The following is a 16,467-nucleotide window of genomic DNA, read 5'->3' on the forward strand; positions in this document are numbered from 1 at the left end:
TATAGCTGCAAGTGTAAAAGATTATTTTTAACTAGCTGCATGTTAGTGTAGACAACATCCTAAGCACACAAAGTAGGCTGCCACATAACATTGAGCAGAGTTCCATGTGCTATACAGTAGATTCTGTTTGGTTACCCATCTTAAATATAGCAGTGTGTACACGTCCATCCCAAACTCCCTAGCTTTGGATACCTGGGTACTGAAAATTGTGGTAGAGTTCAGTCAATATCCTTGCTATAGATATTGGGGATTTTATGACAGGCAGTCCTGGCATACTAAGGCTTCTACAAAAGATCTGGGACTTTTATAATATTCTAGAGCAGAGACTGGCAAATTTCTTCAATAAAACACTAGATAGTAAATATTTTTGATTTTCATGCACATGTTATCTGTCATATTGTGTCTCCTCTTCCCAGTCCTCTTCCTACCCCTCCTTTTCATTCTTCAAGCAAATCCTTTAAAAAAAATTTTTTTTAATACATTTTTGTAGTGTAGGCTGTAAAAAATAGGCCTTGGCTATATTGAGCCAACTATCTGTAGTTTCCTAAACTCTGTCCTAAAAGGTAGAGAGTAGACAAATGATCTGAAATAAGGGCACTGTATTTGTCAAAATGTGCTAACTTCTGTTGCAAGCAATTCCCAAACCCCAAGACTTAATGAAATAGTGAACTGTTTCCAGTTCCAATGTGGAACTGGAAGGTCCACATTGTGGAGGTGAGTTGGGGTAGAGTTTGTTTTAAGGGGATTCATATGCCCTGAAAGTTCTTTAGGTACGCAGGTTCTTTTTTATCAAATGTCTATCACTAAGGGCTTCTGAGTCTTCTGCTGAACCTTTGCACCTGGCTAATGGAGGAGGGAAGAGTGAGTGAAGGGGGATCTTAACAGGAGATTTTAAGGACTAGACTTGTAAATATTGCACTTTACTGAACTCAGTGTGATGGCCACATCTGAGAGAGGGACTGGAAAATGTAATTAGCAGTGTCAGCAGGGCACAGATATTAGAAACCACTAACCATCTCTGGGAAGTAGTCAAGTAGACTGTCAGCAGCAGTATGCAAACTTTTGAGAATAGGGAGGCAGGAATCATGAGGAGAGGTAGAAAAAGGTAGAAAGGAGGGGAGTGAAGATAAATCTCTTCCCACTTAGTAGAAACCTTAGGAGGGTTATGTCTACATGCTGCATGCAAGGATAGAAATTTTACTAGAGGAATTTAAAATGATAGATGATAGATAAGTAGTAGGCAAATTAGGTGAATATTGAAGTAAAAAATTAGAAAGTAATATTCCCCAACATGATAATTTTCATTGGCAATCTTTCCAATGCAGAATGGGAGTTGAGGTCATTAAGATAAAACATTTCTAATATTATTTAATTTTGATCAGGATGTAAATGATCTACTAATCACACTTTCCAGTAGATAGGATAATTTTTTGCAGACTTTGGTTTTGTCATTATACATGAATATTTTAATTTCATCTCATCTTCTCAGTCAGTAGGAAGTGACCTTTGTTTGACATTATTTTGTTATAAATGGTGCTTAAATAGCTTCCATTGATATCACTGTTGGAAATTCAAACATTATAGCAGAAATTTACACTTATAAAACCACAGTTAAAGCAGAAAGCTCTATGTAAGCATTTGCTAGTAATGGAACCCCCATAGATCAGTACAATTACATAGGATGTTTAGAAGAAATAAAGTATATCAGGAAGCATTTTCGCTGTGTTATGTATTTTCCATAAGATAGAAGTTACTTGTTTTGATTTTCAAGAGCCCAGGACATCTTTCTAAGCTAACAAAACTCAGTGACTTCAAAAGACACTTTGTAAATTTTGTCAATTTTCTATAAACCATGGCAATTATTTGGATTACAAATCTGTCCAAAAGAATTATCATCGTTTTAATTGTAATAGTATAATGTCAAGTTTCCCTAAATTTAATTATAGTTCTAGTGCTATTGCAATTAAGTTATCAAGGTTTGTGTAGGTGTCTATGTGAAAGTTAACAAATTGATTCTAAAGTCTATATGAAATCAAGAAGAAGCTAGAAAAAAACCCTACAAGTATATCAATTATATCTCAATAAAACTGAAAGAAAGAAAAAAAAATGTAAGATAATCATGAAGAATATTAAGCAGAGGACTTACAATTCCAGAAACCAAGACTTATGGTAAAACTACAATAATCACAACAATGTAGTATTGCATAAGGACAGTAAATAAGCCAATGAAATAAAATAGATTCCAGAATTCAACACACATATATGCAATCAAAGACAAAAGTGTCACTGACAACCAGTGGAGAAATGAAGTGATGCTTTGTTTTAATAAATGGTGCTGGGCCAAGCAGCTAATTTATATGAAAAGCAAATATTGACTCTCATAGTATATCATACACAGTAATTAATTAATAAACCTAATTGTCAAAAGAAATATAAGGTTTTAGATGAAAACATGGAGAAGGCATTGGCACCCCACTCCAGTACTCTTGCCTGGAAAATCCCATGGATGGAGGAGCCTGGTAGGCTGCAGTCCATGAGGTCGCTAAGAGTCGGACACGACTGAGCGACTTCACTTTGACTTTTCACTTTTGTGCGTTGGAGAAGGAAGTGGCAACCAACTCCAGTATTCTTGCCTGGAGAATTCCAGGGATGGGGAAGCCTGGTGGGCTGCCGTCTATGGGGTCGCACAGAGTTGGACACGACTGAAGCGACTTAGCAGCAGCAGCAGAAGAAGAAAACATAGGTAAATAATTTCATGACCAATGGTAAACAAAGATTTCTTCTTCTTTTTTCATTATTTTCTTTTTATCAGAACGTTGTAATAGCAAATATTTATTGTGCTTAACCTCAGATATGCAGATGACACCACCTTTATGGCAGAAAGCAAAGATGAACTGAAGAGCCTCTTGATGAAAGTGAAAGAGGATAGTGAAAAAGTTGGCTTAAAATTCAACATTCAAAAAATGAAGATCATGACATCTGGTCCCATCAGTTCATGGCAAATAGATGGAGAAACAATGGAAACAGTGGCAGACTTTATTTTGGGGGGCTCCAAAATCACTGCAGATGGTGACTGCAGCCTTGAAATCAAAAGATTCTTGCTCCTTGGAAGAAAAGCTATGACAAACCTAGACAGCATATTAAAAAGCAGAGATATTACTTTACCACCATAGGTCAGTCTATTCAAAGCTATGGTTTTCCCAGTGGTCATGTATGGATGTGAGAGTTGGACTATAAAGAAAGCTGAGCACCGAAGAATTGATGCCTTTAAACTGTGGTGCTGGAGAAGACTCTTGAGAGTCCCTTGGACTGCAAGGAGATTCAACCGGTCCATCCTAAGTGAGATCAGTCCTAGGTGTTCATTGGAAGGACTGATGCTGAAGCTGAAACTCCAATAATTTGGCCACCTGATGCAAAGAGCTGACTCATTTGAAAAGACCCTGATGCTGGGAAAGATTGAGAGCAGGAGGAAAAGGGGACAACAGAGGATGAGATCGTTGGATGGCATCACTGACTCAATGCACATGAGTTTGGGTGGACTCCAGGAGTTGGTGATGGACAGGGAGGCCTGGTGTGCTGTGGTTCATAGGGTCGCAAAGAATCAGGCACAACTGAGTGACTGAACTGAAATGAACTGAACTGAACTACAGACATTTGAGTGCAGGTTTTGTGTGGATGTTTTCAACTCACTTGGGCTTCCCTGGTGGCTCAGAGGTTAAAGCATCTGTGCCTGCAATGCGGGAGACCTGGGTTCGATCCCTGGATAGGAACATCCTCTGGAGAAGGAAATGGCAATCCACTCCAGTATTCTTGCCTGGAGAATCTCACGGATGGAAGAGCCTGGTGGGCTACAGTCCACGGGGTAGCAAACAGTCGGACACAACTGAGCGACTTCACTTTCACTTCACTTTCAACTCACTTGGGTAAATATCAAGAAGCAAGATTATTAGACTGTGTGGTAACAGTTAAGAAACTGCCAAATTGTCCTACAAATTATCTATATCATTTTGCATTCCCACCAGCAATGAATAAGAGTTTCTCTTGCTCTGCAACTTACCAGCATTTGGTGTTGTTGATGTGTTGAACTTTGCATTCTAACTTGTATGTATAACTGTATTTCATTGTTGTTTTAACTTGCAATTTTCTGATGACATGTAACATGGAGAATCTTTTCAAATGCTTATTTGCCATGTGTATATGTTCTCTGGTGAAATGACCAAATCTTTTGTCCATTAAAAAGTTTTTTGTTTTCTTATTGTTGAATTTTCCAAGTTCTTTGCATATTTTGGATGACTTACCATATAGATATTTTGCTAATATTTTCTCCCAGTTTGTTTTTCTTTCTGTTAATGATTCTACATTTGTTTACTATTTTTAAATATAATTTTTTATTTTATATTGTAGTGCAGTTGGTTTATAATGTTGTTATTTTCAGATATATAGCAAAGTGATTCAGTTATACATATACATATATCTGTTCTTTATCAGATTCCTTTTCATATAGGTTATTACAGAATATTTAGTAGTGCTCTAAAGATGTCCTTTTCATTATAGGGGACTGGAATGCAAAAGTAGGAAGTCAAGAAACACCTGGAGTAACAGGCAAATTTGGCCTTGGAATACATAATGAAGCAGGGCAAAGACTGATAGAGTTTTGCCAAGAAAATGCACTGGTCATAACACCCTCTTCCAAAAACACAAGAGAAGACTCTACACATGGACATCATCAGATGGTCAACACCAAAATCAGATTGATTATATTCTTTGCAGCCAAAGATGGAGAAGCTCTATACAGTCAGCAAAAACAAGACCAGGAGCTGACTGTGGCTCAGACCATGAACTCCTTATTGCCAAATTCAGACTTAAATTGAAGAAAGTAGGGAAAACCACTAGACCATTCAGGTATGACCTAAATCAAATCCCTTATGATTATACAGTGGAAGTGAGAAATAGATTTAAGAGCCTAGATCTGATAGAGTGCCTGATGAACTATTGAATGAGGTTCGTGACATTGTACAGGAGACAGGGATCAAGACGATCCCCATGGAAAAGAAATGCAAAAAACCAAAATGGCTGTCTGAGGAGGCCTTACAAATAGCTGTGAAAAGAAGAGAAGCAAAAAGCAAAGGAGAAAAGGAAAGATATAAGCACCTGAATGCAGAGTTCCAAAGAATAGCAAGAAGAGATAAGAAAGCCTTCCTCAGCAATCAATGCAAAGAAATAGAGGAAAACAACATAATGGGAAAGACTAGGGATCTCTTCAAGAAAATCAGAGATACCAAAGGAACATTTCATGCAAAGATGGGCTCGATAAAGGACAGAAATGGTATGGACATAACAGAAGCAGAAGATATTAAGAAGAGATGGCAAGAATACACAGAAGAACTGTACAAAAAAGATCTTCACGACCCAGATAATCACAATGGTGTGATCACTGACCTAGAGCCAGACATCCTGGAATGTGAAGTCAAGTGGGCCTTAGAAAGCATCACAACGAACAAAGCTAGTGGAGATGATGGAATTCCAGTTCAGCTATTCCAAATCCTGAAAGATGATGCTGTGAAAGTGCTGCACTCAATATGCCAGCAAATTTTGAAAACTCAGCAGTGGCCACAGGACTGGAAAAGGTCAGTTTTCATTCCAATCCCAAAGAAAGGCAATGCCAAAGAATGCTCAAACTACCGCACAATTGCACTCATCTCACATGCTAGTAAAGTAATGCTCAAAATTCTCCAAGCCAGGCTTCAGCAATATGCGAACCGTGAACTTCCTGATGTTCAAGCTAGTTTTAGAAAAGGCAGAGGAACCAGAGATCAAATTGCCAGCATCCGCTGGATCATCAAAAAAGCAAGAGAGTTCCAGAAAAGCATCTATTTCAGCTTTATTGACTATGCCAAAGCCTTTGACTGTGTGGATCACAATAAACTGGAAAATTCTTCAAGAGATGGGAATACCAGACCACCTGACCTGCCTCTTGAAAAATTTATATGCAGGTCAGGAAACAATAGTTAGAACTGGACATGGGACAACAGACTGGTTCCAAATAGAAAAAGGAGTACGTCAAGACTGTATATTGTCACCCTGCTTATTTAACTTATATGCAGAGTACATCATGAGAAATGCTGGGCTGGATGAAGCATAAGCTGGAATGAAGATTGCCGGGAGAAATATCAATAACCTCAGATATGAAGATGACACCATCCTTATGGTAGAAAGTGAAGAAGAACTAAAGAGTCTCTTGATGAAAGTGAAAGAGGAGAGTCAAAAAGTTGGCTTAAGCTCAACATTCAGAAAACTAAGATCATGGCATCCAGTCCCATCACTTCATGGGAAATAGATGGGGAAACAGTGTCAGACTTTACTTTTCTAGGCTCCAAAATCACTGCAGATGGTGATTTCAGCCATGAAATTAAAAGATGCTTACTCCTTGGAAGGAAAGTTATGGCCACCTAGACAGCATATTCGGAGAAGGCAGTGGCAACCCACTCCAGTATTCTTGCCTGGAAAATCCCATGGACAGAGGAGCCTGGTAGGCTGCAGTCCATGGGGTCACTAAGAGTTGGGCACGACTGAGTGACTTCACTTTCGTTTTTCACTTTCATGCATTGAAGAAGGAAATGGCAACTCACTCCAGTGTTCTTACCTGGAGAATCCCAGGGACGAGGGAGCCTGGTGGGCTGCCGTCTATGGGGTCGCACAGATTCGGACACGACTGAGGCGGCTTAGCAGCAGCAGCAGCAGCAGCAGACAGCATATTGAATAGCAGAGACATTACTTTGCCAACAAAGGTCCGTCTAGTCAAGGCTATGGTTTTTACAGTGGTCATGTATGGATGTGAGAGTTGGACTGTGAAGAAAGCTGAGTGCTGAAGAATTGATGCTTTTGAACTGTGGTGTTGGAGAAGACTCTTGAGAGTCCCTTGGACTGCAAGGAGATCCAACCTGTCCATCCTAAAAGAGATCAGTCCTGGGTGTTCATTGGAAGGACTGATGTTGAAGCTGAAACTCCAATACTTTGGCCACCTGATGTGAAGAGCTGACTCATTTGGAAATACCCTGATGATGGGAAAAATTGAAGGCAGGAAGAGGAGAAGGGGATGACAGAGGATGAGATGCTTGGATGGCATCAGTGACTCAATGGACTTGAGTTTGGGTGGACTCCGGAGTTGGTGATGGACAGGGAGGCCAGGCGTGCTGCAGTTCATGGGGCCGCAAAGAGTCAGACACGACTGAGTGACTGAACTGAACTGAGCTCTCATTTGTTTATTTTTCTTTTTATTTTCATTACTGTAGGAAATGGATGAACGGTGGGGGAGGGATGTGTGGGAAGAGTAGAGAAAGCAGCATCAACTTAGGTACACTATCAGGTGTAAGATGGATAGCTGGTGAGAAGTTGCTGTGTGGCACAGGGAACCCAGTCTGGTTCTCTGTGATGATCTGAAGGGATGGGATGGGGGGAGGGAAGGGAAGCTAAAAAGAGAGAGTATGTACATATAATTGTGGCTTATTTGAATTGTTGTAAGGCAGCAACCAACAAAAGATTGTAAGATTTTTTAATTTAAATAAATTAAATAAATTACATTAAAAAAAAAAAAAAAAGATCTTGCTGCAGTTTATGTCAGAGAGCAATCTACCCGTGTATTCCTCTAAGAGTTTTAGAGTAGCCAGCCTTACATTTAGGTCTTTAATCCATTTTGAGGTTAACTTTGTGTTTGGTATTAGGGTGTTTTCTAATTTCATTCTTTTTACATGGAGCTGTCCAGTTTTCCCAGCATCACCTATTGAAGAGACTCTCTTTTATCTATTGTATATTATTTCCTCCTTTTTCATAGATCAATTGACCAAATGTATGTGGGCGTATATCTGGCCTTTCTATCCGGTTCCATTCATCTGTATTTGTTTTTGTGCCAGTACTATATTGTTTTGATAAGCGAAATTCACTCAGACATGTCCGACTCTTTGCAACCTCATGGACTATACGTCCATGGAATTCTCCAGGCCAGAATACTTGAGTGGGTAGCTGTTCCCTTCTTTGGGGCATCTTCTCAATCCAGGAATCAAGCCCAGGTACCTGCATTTCAGGCAGATTCTTTATCAGTGGAGTCACCAGGGAAACCTGGTTATTTAATCCTGCTTATTTAACTTATATTCAGAGTGCATCATGTGAAATGCCAGACTGGATGAAGCACAAGCCGGAATCAAGATTGCTGGGAGAAATATCAATAACCTTAGATATGCAGATGACACCAAACTTATGGCAGAAAGAGAAGAAGAACTAAAGAGTCTCTTGATGAAAGTGAAAGTAAAAAGTTGGCTTAAAACTCAACATTCAAAAAATGAAGATCATGGCATCTGGTCCCGCCATGTCATGGTAAGTTGATGAGGAAACAATGGAAACAGTGACAGACTTTATTTTCTTGAGCTCCAGAATCACTGCAGATAATGACTGCAGCCATGAAATAAAAAGACACTTGCTCCTTGGAAGAAAAGCTATGACTAATCTAGACAGCATATTAAAAAGCAGAGACATTACTTTGCTAACAAAGGTCCATCTAGTCAATGTTTTGGTTTTTCCAGTTGTCATGTATGGATGAGAGAGTTGGACTATAAAGAAAGCTGAGCACTGAAGAACTGATGCTTTTGAACCGTGGTGTTGGAGAAGACTCTTGAGAGTCCCTTGGAATATAAGATCAAACCACTCAATCCTGAAAGAAATCAGTCCTTAACATTCATTGGAAAGAGTGATGCTGAAGCTGAAGCTCCAATACTTTGGCCACCTGATGTGAAGAGCTGATTCATTGGAAAAGACCCTGATGCTGGGAAAGTTTGAAGGCAGGAGAAGGGCATGACAGAGGATGAGATGGTTGGATGGCATCACCGACTCAATTGACATGAGTTTAAGCAAGCCCTGGGATTTGTTGATGGACAAGGAAGCCTGGTGTGCTGCAGTCCATGGGGTCACAGAGCAGGACACAACTGAGCAACTGAATTGAACTGTACTGTTTTGATGACTGTAGCTTTGTAGTAAAGTCTGAAATCAGGGCATCTAATTCCTCCAGCTCTTTTTCTTTCTCAAGATTGCTTTGACTATTTGGAGTCTTTTGTATTTCCGTAAAAAGTTTGTTAGAATTTTTGTTCTTGTCCTGTGAGAAATGCCATTGGTAATTTGATAGGGATTGCATTGCATCTCTTGCCTGAAAAATCCCATGGACGGAGGAGCCTGGTAGGCTGCAGTCCATGGGGTCACTAGGAGTCGGACACGACTGAGCGACTTCACTTTCACTTTTCACTTTCATGCATTGGAGAAGGAAATGGCAACCCACTCCAGTGTTCTTGCCTGGAAAATCCCAGGGACGGGGGAGCCTGGTGGGAGGCTGTCTGTGGGGTCGCACAGAGTCGGACACGACTGGAGTGACTTAGCAGCAGCAGCATTGCATCTGTAGATTGTTTCAGGTAGTATAGACATTTCACAATATTGATTCTTCCAATCCAAGAGCATGGTATATATTTCCATCTATTTATGTAATATAAGATTTCTTTCATCAGTATATTATAGTTTTCAGAGTATAAATATTTTACCTCCTTGGATAGATTTATTCCTATGTATTTGATTCTTTTTGATGCAATGATAAATCGGATTGCTGCCTGAATTTCTCTTTCTGATCATTCATTGTTAGTGTATAGAAATGTAAGAGATTGCTATGTGTTAATTTTGTATCAGGCAACTTTCCTTAATTCATTGATGGGTTCTAAGAATTTTCTGGTAGCATCTTTAGTATTTTCTATGTACAGTATCACATCATGTGCAAACAGTGACAGTTATACTTCTTATCCAATTTGATTCCTTTTATTTCTTTTCCATCTCATGAAAATACATGATTGATATGTTTGGGACTTCCAAAACTATGTTGAATAAAAGTGGCAGGAGTGGACATCCTTTTCTTGTTACTAATCTTAAAAGGAATGCTTTCAGGTTTTCACCATTGAGAATAATGCTGGCTATGGGTGTTCATATATGGCCTTTATTATATTGAGATAGGCTCCTCCTATGCCCACTGTCTGGATAGTTTTTAATCGTAAATGGGTGCTGAGTTTTCTCAAAATCTCTTTCTGCATGCATTGAGATAATCATAGGGTTTTTATTCTTCAATTTATTTGTGTGGTATATCACACTCATAGATTTGCAGATATTGAAGGATCCTTGTATTCTTGAGGTAAATCCCTCTTGATTATGATGTATGATCCTTTTAATATGTTGTTGGACTTGATTTTGCTAGTATTTTATTGAGGATTTTTGCATCTGTACTCATCAGTGATATTGGCCTGTAATTTTCTTTTTTGTAATATCTATCTTGTTTTGGTATTGAAGTGATGGAGATCTCACAGAATGAGTTTGGGAGTGTTCCTTTCTCTGCAATTAGGGTAAGGGTGGCTCAATGGCAAAGAGTCTGCCTGCAGTGCAGGGTCCAAGTTTGATACCTGGGTTGGGAAGATCCCCTGGAGAAGGAAATGGTAACCCACTCTAGTATGCTTGCCTGGGAAATCCCATGGACAGAGGAGCCTGGCGGGCTACAGTCCATGGGGTCACAAAGGAATCAGACATGACAGCGGCTAAACAGCAACAGCATAAGGGTAGGTGTTAACTCTTCTCAAAATGTTTGTTAGAATTTGCCTGTGAAGCCTTCTGGTCCTGGACTTTTATATGTTGAAAGTTTTTAAATCACAATTTCAATTTAGTACTTGTGATTGATCTGTTCATATTTCCTATTTCTTCTTTGTTCAGTCTTCAAAGGTTGTACCCTTCTAAGACTTTGTCCGTTATTTCTAGGTTTTCCGGTTTTTTGGCATTTGATTGGTTTAGCAGTTTCTTGTGATTCTTTCTGTTTTTGTTGGTTTAGTAGTTTCTTACGATTCTTTGTGTTTCTATTGTGTCCATGGTAACTTCTTTTTCATTTCTAGTTTTATTGATTTGAGCCTTCTTCCTTTTCTGTTGATGAGTCTAGCCAGAAGGTTATCAATTTTGTTTATCTTTTCGAAGAACCAGCTTTAACTTTCACTGATCTTTTCTACTCTATTTCATTTATTTCTTCTCTGATTTTTAAGATCTTTTTGATTATTCTAACTTTGGGCCTTCTTTGTTCTTGTCTCTGTAGTCACTTTAGGTGTAAGATTAGGTTATTTATTTTGGATTATTTTTATTCCCTGAGGTAAAATTGTATTGTCATAAATTTCCCTCTTAGAATCACTTTTGCCATGTCCCATATGTTTTGGATTGTTGTATTTTCATTGTCATTTGTCTCTCTCTTTCTCTCTCTTTTAATTTCCTATTCAATTTCTTCAGTGTTCCATTGGTTGTTTAGTAATGTGTTGTTTAACCTCCACATTTTTGTGTTTTTACAGTTTTTTTCCCTCTTGACACTGATTTATAATTCATAGAATTTTGGTTACAAAATATGATTGGTAGGATTTCAGTTTTCTTAAATTTGCCACAGCTCACTTTGTGGCCCAGTCATGTGATCTGTCCTAGAGATAGCTCCATATGCACTTGAAAAGAATTGTATTATGCTACTTTCAGATGAAATGTTCTATAAATATCAGTGCAGTACATTTGGTCTAATACGTCATTTAAGACCTGTGTTTCCTTATTGATTTTTCTGGATGGTTTGTCCATTGATGAAAGCAACCTGTTAAAGTCCTTCACTATTACTGTGTTACTATTGATTTCTCCTTTTATGGCTGTTAATATTTGCCATATATATTGAGTGGTCCTATGTTGAGTGCATAAATATTTACAAATACGAATGATTTCCTACCTTTATTATATGTTTGCCTTTACTGGTAAGCTGCCCATTAGTAATTTTCTTATTTCTAACTGTGTCCCTTTTTCTGCCTAAAAAAATTCCTGTAGCATTTGTTGTAAAGCTGGTTTGGTGGTACTGAATTCTCTTAGCTTTTGCTTGTTTGTAAAATTTTTGATTTGTTGTGAACTTTGAATGAGAACTTCCTGGGTATAATATTCTTGGTTGAACGTTTATCCTTCACCTGAAATATATCATACCATTCCCTCAAGGCCTACAGATTTTCTGCTAAAAAATCATCTGATAACCAAATGGGAATTCCCTTGCATATTATTTGTTGCTTTTTCCTTGTTGCTTTTAATATTTTCTCTTTGGCTTTACTATTTGTTAGTTTGATATGTTTCTTGACTTGTTCATCCTGGGTTTATCCTGTATGGGACTCCCTGCACTTCCTAGACTTAAATGAATGTTTCATTTCCCATGTTAGGGAAATTTTCAGCTATAATCTCTTTAAATATTTTCTCATCCTCTTTTCTCTTTTTTCTCCTTCTAGGACTCCTCTAATGCAAATATTGGTGGTTTAATGTTGTCCCAGAAGTTTCTGAGTCTGTCCTCATTTCTCTTCATTCTTTTTTCATTATTCTGTCCCATGGCAGTTATTTTCATCACTGTCTTCCAGCTCATTTATTTGTTTTCACCCTCAATTTTCCAGCTATTGATTCTTTCTAGTGTATTTTTCATTTCAGTTATAGTATTTTTCATCTCTGTTTGTTCTTTAATTTTTCTCTCTGTCTCAAACATTTCTTATGTCTTCGCAATTTGCACGTCCATTTGTTTTCCAAGATCTTGCATCATTCTTACTATCATTACTCAGACTTATTTTTCAGGTAGATTGCGTATCTCCACTGTACTTAGTTGTTCTTCTAGGTTTTTATCTTTTTCCTTCTTCTGGACTGTATTTCTCTGTCTTCTCATTTTTCCTAACTTTCTGTGTTTGTGGTCTCCTTTCCACAGGCTAAAGTTTGTAGTTCCTCTTGCTTCTGGTTTCCGCTGCCTGGTAAGTGAGGTTGTTAGAGATTCTTATGCAGGCTTCTTTTGGGAAGGACTAGTTCCTACTCATTGGTGGATGGAGCTGGATCTTGTCCCTCTAGTAGGCAGGGTTATGTCAAAGAGTGTGTCTAGGGGTGGCTGTCAGCTCAGTATGACTTTAGGCAGCCTATCTGCTGATGGGTGTGTCTGTGTTTCCACTCTGCTTGTTGTTTGGCCTGAGACATCGCAGAATCAGAGCCTGAGGTCTGTTGGGTTGGACCAGGTCTCAGTGCCACAATGGTGGACCTCCTGGTAAGCTCACTCAGCAAATATTCCCTGGGGCCAGTGCCACTGGTCTCCTTTCCCCAACTCCCCCACCCCACTAAGCCTCAGTGCGTGCTGGCCTTTATCCCCTTTGTATGGGGATGTGCAAGGGTGACAGCTCATGCAAACTCTTGGAATTATGGAGACAGTGAGCAGCATCACAGCCCACATGTCTCCAGGACAGCAAAGGCAGTGATCGGTGCCTATTTCTATGTCTCTTAGAGGTGGCAGCCCACACACTTCCGGGACAGCAAGGGCAGCAACCAAATCTTGATTTTAATTCATCTCTTGCTTGTAAGGAATGCCAAGTAGTTTTCTAAATAAGAGTATGTTCTTAATATGTTCTTAGTATGTTTGAAGACCTTGGATAATTAAAAATAGCTTTTGTTGAATTCACACAAAGATAAATAGATACACAGTTATGTCATAACCAGGGATGTTATTAAGCCAGTGCTGAATAGTAAGACCATGCCAGGCCAGTGCTACCATTTATCACATTGGTCTATTTCTGTGCAATATAGGTTATTAAATACATCATTTTTAAAAACCTCTCTAATGGCTAATTTTTAAAACTTTTTACTCTAAATTTTTGATTTAAATTTTCCTGTTTGTTTTTTCATTGTAGTTGCCTGGAATTTTGTGAGTATATTCAGTCCAGGACATGTAATTCTTCTTCACCTCAGAAAAATTTCCTATAAGTTAATTGCTTATTATATTCAGCTTCCTTTGGAATGTAAATATTTCTTAGATTGGGTCTCTATTTTCAGTTCTCTTTGGATGTCATTTTCCCTTAATTTTTCAACTGGGTCTTTTTTCTCTGTATTCACAAAGAAATACTAAAATTTCTGTACAACACCACTGATTTGATATTTTGGAACTTTATTGTTGTGTTCTCTTTTTCAAAATTAATTTTTGTTTTGAGATTCTTTGATATTTCTATTTATAACTTTTTACTTCTTCTGTCTCCCTTTGCACTTTTGCCTCCACATCTTCTTATCTCTAGGTTTCTATCATTTTAATCTGCTTCAATTAGATATATTCTAACAATTTCTGATGTTCTGTTTAGAATGAAAAAAATTTTCAGGACTATATTGACCTCTCAATCATTAGCATTTTAACAGAACCATAAATTATTTTCTATTTACTAATTTGGAATATGGAGCAACCAAACCAGGCCTAGCATTTTCTAAAAAAAAAAAAAAAAAAGAAAACCTCTTATGCCATTTATTGTCCATTGGTTGTTGGTAACACTTCTGTCCAAATGGGAAAAAACAAACAAACAAAGAAACAGAAGCTTGAAGTGCTTAATTTGTGACACCTAGCCATTATTCAGTGTGATTTTGTTGAGTCTAAGGTCAGATCTTATACTGTCCTAACCAATATTCTTTACTAAAGACTAACATGCACTGCTCACATTGTTATCCATACTTTCCATTGGGAAAATGGGGATGGGCGTTATTTCTTAGGTAATCAGATATCCTAGAATTCACTTGGACTTTGCTTCTCTTTCCTGGCACTTTACCTATTGGCAGGTGTAGTTTCTGACTAATATATAGAGATAAGCAGTGATGAGACAGTTTTCAGTTGCAGGAAACAGAACCCATTATATATATATTTTAGGCAGACATTGACTTAATGTAGGGAATTGAGCTTCCCAAGGCCAAATCTAGTCACTAAGCACAGCTTCTCACCTCTGTATTTGTCTATGGCTTCTTTCACCACAGTAGGAGTTGAGCTGTTGAGACAGAGCTTCTGTGTGACCTCTTGTTCCCAAACCATAGCATATATACTGTCAAGACCCTTACAAAAGTATACCAACCTCCACTCTAGAACCCAGCATTAGAAAAAAAAACCATAGCAGTTATACAGTGGTGCCTGCCAGAAACAACACCCAGGGCATCAGGAAGACTTCTTTCTTCCATATTGGAGGCAGTTCCATCTAAAATAAATCTAATGAACAGAACTTAACTCTCATCCTCTGCTTCAGCTTCAAGAAAATTTTTAAAGTCATTTTCACTTCCCAACCTTTGCAGAGTAGGAAGCTCATTTTCAGAGAAAGTTGGAGTGAATGAATGTGAGGGCCATTTCTCTGTATCCACCAGATCCAATCTCTTTTATAAGTAACATTTATACACACATTTCTTTCAATACTTAACTTTCAACAATAGCAATGGCAACCCAAAATACCCATTGCCAAACATTTAAATGCAGTCACCCTTTCCTCAAGATGTGAATCAGTCTATTCAGATACTGTAGTCATCTCTGAATAATACTCATTCCTCTTCTGTTCAACTAAAATGGCATCTTAAACATGTTGTCCCCCCTTTTCCTTCCTCTTTCTTCTAGGCTGAAATATGCATGTGAATTTGGGTTACATTTGGCATGATGGGCAGGGAAGACATTCTAGCAATGAGAGACTTGACAATGAAAAGAGTCCTAATCCCTGGTAATTGCTCAAACTACTGTCCAGTCCTATACCACAACCTAGAATAATAATAAAATAAAAATAAGCTTTAATCCCAAGATACTAGAGGAGAATAAAATTTACTTAGTAGGTGTAGATATATAAGCAACACAGAGATAAATTATGCATTTCTGTAAGTAGTAACTTCTACAAGTACTCATGAAACCTATGCCATATCCTCTTACTTTCACACAAGATCTTAGATGATTAGTTTTATATATTTGTCTGGTTTGTTTGGTCGTTTATGTTTTTTGTCTGTAGGTTGATCTGAGTCTTTATTCTAATATATTTGGCTCTGTCATGGTCTTGCCTAAATGTTCAATGGTCAATGTAAGTTATTTTACCATCTGATAAACCAGTAGAAAAAGCAACTCAGAAGATACATTGGCTCCATACGTACTCCTCATTGTAAAGAAAACTAGCCCTACTGTTATTTTGTGATTAGGTAAATCACTGGAAAATGCAGTTATTCTACTCCCATCCCATTTTATATTGCTTTATTTTATTTTATTTGGCTTGTTGCAAGAAGAGTCTAAAATGCAGCCATTGCTATATCCCCTGTGGAAGCATTTCTCCTTTTGGTAACTTGAAAAAATACTGCTCAAACCTAGTCTGGTATAATCTCACAATCTCTTTCTTCAAAACTGTAATTTCTAATAAAATTGCTTAGGTACCATTGCATACTTTTCTGATGAACTTTAATAAGCACAAAATCTGTTCTGGAAAACTAGTCACCCATCTACCATTTTACTCCAGTTGAGTGTCAGTTAAAAGTCTAATGATCACCAATCAGAAAGTCAGCATTTTATTGATTATTTAGCAACTCTTTTCTCTACAAGTGTCACTAGCAAGA

The sequence above is a fragment of the Bos taurus genome, chromosome 5, assembly GCF_002263795.3.
Source record: "Bos taurus isolate L1 Dominette 01449 registration number 42190680 breed Hereford chromosome 5, ARS-UCD2.0, whole genome shotgun sequence".
In the NCBI taxonomy this organism is placed as follows: Eukaryota; Metazoa; Chordata; class Mammalia; order Artiodactyla; family Bovidae; genus Bos; species Bos taurus.